The sequence below is a fragment of the Triticum urartu genome, chromosome 1 (assembly GCF_003073215.2).
Source record: "Triticum urartu cultivar G1812 chromosome 1, Tu2.1, whole genome shotgun sequence".
NCBI lineage: Eukaryota > Viridiplantae > Streptophyta > Magnoliopsida > Poales > Poaceae > Triticum > Triticum urartu.
Window position 1 is genome coordinate 92,223,830 of NC_053022.1, and position 6,000 is coordinate 92,229,829.

Sequence of the window (6,000 nt, forward strand, 5' to 3'; positions counted from 1 at the left end):
GCGATGTCAACTACATGATCATGCAAAGCCACATGGCAATGATGGAGCGTGTCATAATAAACGGAACGGTGGAAAGTTGCATGGCAATATATCTCGGAATGGCTATGGAAATGACATCATAGGTAGGTATGGTGGCTGTTTTGAGGAAGGTAAATGGTGGGTTTATGGTACTGGCGAAAGTTGCGCGGTACTAGATAGGCTAGCAATGGTGGAAGGGTGAGAGTGTGTATAATCCAGGGACTCAACATTAGTCATAAAGAACTCACATACTTATTGCAAAAATCTATTAGTTATCAAAACGAAGTAATACGCGCATGCTCCGAGGGGGGATAGATTGGTAGGAAAAGACCATCGCTCGTCCCCGACCGCCAGTGATAAGGAAGACAATCAAAAAATAAATCATGCTCAGACTTCATCACATAATGGTTCACCATACGTGCATGCTACGAGAATCACAAACTTTAACACAAGTATCTCTAAAATTCACAACTACTCAACTAGCATGACTCTAATATCACCATCTTCATATCTCAAAATAATCGTAAGGAATCAAACTTCTCATAGTATTCAATGCACTTTGTATGAATGTTTTTATTATACCCATTTTGGATGCCCATCATATAAGGACTAATTTATAGCCAAAGCAAATTACCATGTTGTTCTAGAAGACTCTCAAAATAATATAAGTGAAGCATGAGAGATCAATAATTTCTATAAAATAAAACCACCACCATGCTCTAAAAATATATAAGTGAAGCACTAGAGCAAAATTATCTAGCTCAAAAGATATAAGTGAAGCACATAGAGTATTCTAATAAATTCTGATTCATGCGTGTCTCTCCCAAAATGTGTGTACAACAAGTATGATTGTGGTAAACTAAAAAGAAAAGACTCAAATCATACAAGACGCTCCAAGCAAAACACATATCATGTGGTGAATAAAAATATAGTCTCAAGTAAAGTTATCGATAGACAAAGATGAAAGAGGCGATGCCTTCCGGGGCATCCCCAAGCTTAGGCTTTTGGTTGTCCTTGAATTTTACCTTGGGGTTCCTTGGGCATCCCCAAGCTTAGGCTCTTGCCACTCCTCATTCCAAAATCCATCAAATCTTTACCCAAAAACTTGAAAACTTCACAACACAAAACTTCAACAGAAAATCTCATGAGCTCCGTTAGTATAAGAAAATAAACCACCACTTTAAGGTACTGTAATGAACTCATTCTTTATTTATATTGGTGTTAAACCTACTGTATTCCAACTTCCCTATGGTTCATACCCCCCGATAGTAGCCATAGATTCATCAAAATAAGCAAACAACACACGAAAAACAGAATCTGTCAAAAATAGAACCGTCTATAGCAATCTAGAGGTTTTGAATACTTCTGGAACTCCAAAAATACTGAGAAATTACGATGACCAGGACAAAAAGTATGTTGATCTAATGTAGTTTGAATTGGTATTTTATCGCTCTCTGGTAAGAAATGAAAATTATTTTCGTGAGCGCATACTTTCTGTTTTTATCAGCAAGATCGAACAACAATTACCCAAGAAGATCCTAAAGGCTTTACTTGGCACAGACACTAATTAAAACATAAAAAACACAATAATAACAGAGGCTAGATAAATTATTTATTACTAAACAAGAACAAAAAGCAAAGAACAAAAATAAAATTAGGTTGCCTCCCAACAAGCGCTATCGTTTAACGCCCCTGGCTAGGCATAAAAACAAGAATAAATCTAGGTATTATCATCTTTGGTATGCAATCCATAAGTGGCTCTCATAATAGATTCATAAGGCAATTTAATTTTCTTCATAGGAAAGTGTTCGATGCCTTTCCTTAACGGAAATTGGAATCTAATATTTCCTTCTTTCATGTCAATAATTGCACCAATCGTTTTAAGGAAAGATCTACCAAGAATAATCTCTACTACTAATGGAGCAGTTGGTAGTCTTGCTTACAGGTTTTTTCTGTCCCACCTCCCATGGTTTTTTGGTACCTCCTCCCACCTTCGCTGGTTTTTTTCGTAGATTTTCCTTCATCCCCTCCCCCCACTTCATCGGTTTATTTTCTCGTCACCCTCTCCCACAACGAAAGAAATCTGAACAGATCAGAACTTTCCATACCGGCGCAAGTTATTTAGTAATGTAGAATCAATCATGAACAATCTCTAAAGATCAAATCTAAATTAATTAACCTTACCTTAAATCACTCAATCACATTAATTAGAAAACAAATATTTGATTTTCAGAAAAATCACTCAATCACATTAACCTTACCTTAACTCACGGATGGTAATCAATCTCCAAACAAAGGAAACAATACATCGAGGGAGCAGTAAATAAACTCCCTTTCTTATGACATGTATACGATCTTCCCTTCCCTCTCTGTTGTCGAGCGTTCTTGATTCTCGAGGCCAATGCTTGGGCTGCGTCACTGGGTCGCGACTATGCCGGAGGACGAGGACGGCGAGACCGGGTGTCGCGACACCGCGTTGGGCGTGACCGGTGAAGGGGGCAAATAAGGGCGGCTTCCCTAGCCCTGGCCATGGCCGTGGCTCTGGGAGTTGGTGCGGTGGAAGCGGCACTTGAAGGACCTAGCATGGGTGGCCGGTGCGCAGGCACACTTTGAAGCAGGGCCATGGCCCGCGCCGGACGGCGCCGACGCCGACCCGGGCCACACTACAAGAAACTTGTTAATGCATGACGGATTTTGGATGACAGTTTCAAAAACTGTCATGGATGGACTCGTACAATCCCGCAAGCCCGCTCAAAGCCCGCTAAAGCCCACCTATCCATCCCCATATAAAAAGCTAACCCTAAATCCTCCTCAGCCTCTCCTCTCTCTCCCTCCTCTGCAACCCCCTGTCCACACATCACCGCCACCCACTGTCTCAGCGCGTGCCTCCTCCCACACCTCACCGACGGCTCCCCCTCCCCTCCTCTAACCCCGTAGCTCAGGCAACTGCCAGATCCACTGCATCCCCCACCCCATCCATACCTCTCGCTACCCATATCTCTCTCGCGCGACAACTCGCGTCGTGACCACGCCGGCCGATTCCGGCGACGTCCGCCGCCACGGAGCGCACTCACGAGCTATTCTTCGGCACCTCCATCCTCTAGTCCGGCTGGATCCGGCGCTTCCGTTGTCCAGCGCTCGCGTGCGACTCCTAGCCATGGCTAGGGTTTCGGCTGCCGAGTCATGTCCAACGCCGGCGCGTCTCCGGCGGCTCCTCTCCGTCCACACGGCGCCTCCTCGCGCCCTCTCCGCCTTCTGGATGGCGTCCCCTAGCATAGTATGCCCGCGCACGTTGGGCCAGATGAGGTGACCCAGACCTCCTCTGCCGCATCTCTGGCGCGACACTTGCATCCTATGGCGACCTCCTCTGCCGCGCGACGGTGGCGGCCGACCTGCGCTGCGGTGAGCACTTCTACCACTGCATCTCTCCTCTGCTCCGAGCCTGTGGCTGTGCCATACTCTGTTTCATGGCCATCAAGCCGAATTGTATCTAGGGATAGTTAGGGATTGCTGCTGTTTGAGCTTGATTAAATAGATTCGATGTTGTTTGGGCTTGAGTGAAGGTGTTCTCTAGTTGAAATGAGAGGGAGAAGGAAGGTGCTACAATTTTTGTTGTTGTTGACTATGCAATTGTAAACCAGAGAATATATGTTGCATTTGTATTTCCTCATGTAGTTTTGATCTTTTATTACAAGTTAAATAAACACAAGTATAGCAGCTTATGCTTTGAAATTTGTGTCAGGAAGTTATTACTTGATCCACTATCCCAATAATTTTTACTTCCTGAATCTCATGGTAAATCTGAAAGTTGCATTGCATATATGTGTCATCACCTATTGAATGTATCTTCTGTACAATATCTTGATGGGAATGTTTAGGTCATTTAGAGTAAATTTATTTAAACTTGAGTGACCAGATTGCTCCGGCGATGGATGACTGATGGTGGCCTTCTCCTCACACCACACGACCAGCGGCCAAAGGAGCCTCTCCAAGGATGGGGGTGGGGATCACTCGTGGCTGCTTCCTCCTGCCATCCTCTTTGTGCAAGTGAGCTCTCTCTCTCTCTACCCTCCAGATCCAAGCTGGATTCTGCCTGCAACTCCACAGCCCCATGAACTGCATGCATTAACCTAATTCAAATAAAACTCCAACGTAAATCCATCCCTTTTGGATGTTAAGTGCATTGTATGAGTGAAAATGCAGCACCTTTTTTTGTTTGTTCACTCATTCTTGCTTCTAAACCTATTCGTGGTGTAGCACAACCAACAGATATCACTAGTTGGAGCAGTTCCACAAATATGCCTCACTGTACTAATGTACATCAGCAGTACAATCAGGATAGTTTGTAGTTCCACAAGAAATTTCATTTTTCTTTTCATGTGCTTTTGCTCATGCCATATACTCATCAGTTTATGATATCTCCGCAGCAGAAGCACCAACTCGATGCCAGCGGAGGAGGAGGTGCCTCCCTCGTTCTTTTGCGTTTCTAATTGAATCTTTTAAGTTTTGTATTAATATGGTTGCAAACAATGCTGATGCAAGAAGCCAAGAAGCTAGACTGGTGCATTTTATGCAAAGACTGGAGTTTTTACTTTGCGTTTTACTTCCTAACATGGATGAGAGTATATCTTCATCCTGCTGTACTCATTGATTCTCTAGCATGCCAATCTTTGTCTGATTGCTTCTGCTTCGTTCAAATAGGTGAAACAAAGTGAAACCCTTGAAATGAACTTATTACAGCCTTGATTTATTATTCATTTATTGCCTGACTTCTTAATATTGTCCAAATAATCCTTCCATTTTCCCTTGAATTATTTGGGTTTGCAAGCAACAGTTTAATTGATGCTTAGTTTTTTCGCTTATTACAACAGAGGTGATGGATTTTCTACTACTGTATTTCCGAAAATACGCATACACAGTATTGCAATCTGAACGAGCGATGGAATTGATGATTGCATGTTTTTCTTTAAGATTACTAATAGATGGTATATTATTTATGCTTTAGATTTAAGAGTGTTTGATCTGCTATATAGTGCATTTGTTCAGTCTCAAAATATCAGTGTGGTTAATCCAGATGTGAGTGTGGTTAATCCAGATGTGAAGGTTATGGTCTGTAGCATCAGAATATATAAAATTTAACCATTAGGTTCATCTTGCTTAACTGAAGTATTATGATGCTCACAAATATTTGTTCTTTGAAAAGAAGTTTACTGTTAGCATAATAGATCAATAAGTGGTTCATTTAATTGGCTAAAATGATCTTTTCTTCAAGTTGTTTTATTTTACATGACATTTAAAAAGCATGTTTATTGACAGAATTACCTTTAATTGATGAAGAAAGTATGCCTCCAGTATTACTATTTTCATGTTTTGTTAACTATGGACTACATTGTATTGTATGGGAGCTGGCTGTTATAACTTATTATAATTTTGTATTTGTTTTCGATTCTATGCAGGTTTCGAAGTTTATCCTTGTTACTGGAGATTGAATATTTTTTAGCAGGAATTACTTGGGTCCGAATAGCTGCCTGGAACTGGTGGTGTAGTGTTGGAGATTAAAATTAGCTACCAGTGGATTTTCAATGAATTCATGTTACTCGACTTCTTACAAAAAAATGCTTATAGCTCTTTCTAGATATACTTGTGATGTTTGATATTCAGGTTTGCTTTTTGAAGCCATACTAGATTGTTGGAAATCTGTATTGCCTTGTGAACAAATGCTATTTTTGGAAATCTATATTGTCTTGTGTACAAATGCTATTTTTTGAATGAATATGATTTGGTGGTCTTGTTGTAAATTGTGACGCATTGAGAAAACAGGTTGGACTAAAAAATGGCTAATGTGTTTGATTGGAATGGAATTGGGCTCGTTAATACACGGTCGTGTTGGCCTCCACGTTAGATACACATGGCCTCCACATCAGATACACGTAGGTGCCATGTCAGGTCATGTCCTTCTAGCTCGTGTAAATCGGTGATGGT

General features: G+C 41.5%; 1 long non-coding RNA gene across 1 annotated transcript; it reads left to right on the forward strand.

Annotated features, from left to right (window-relative positions):
• Positions 1 to 2,829: 2,829 nt before the first annotated feature.
• LOC125549897 lies at positions 2,830 to 5,773 on the forward strand. The gene is made up of 2 exons (XR_007301526.1): positions 2,830 to 3,420; positions 3,935 to 5,773. It is a non-coding gene; the product is annotated as an uncharacterized LOC125549897 (long non-coding RNA).
• The last annotated feature ends 227 nt before the right edge of the window (positions 5,774 to 6,000 follow it).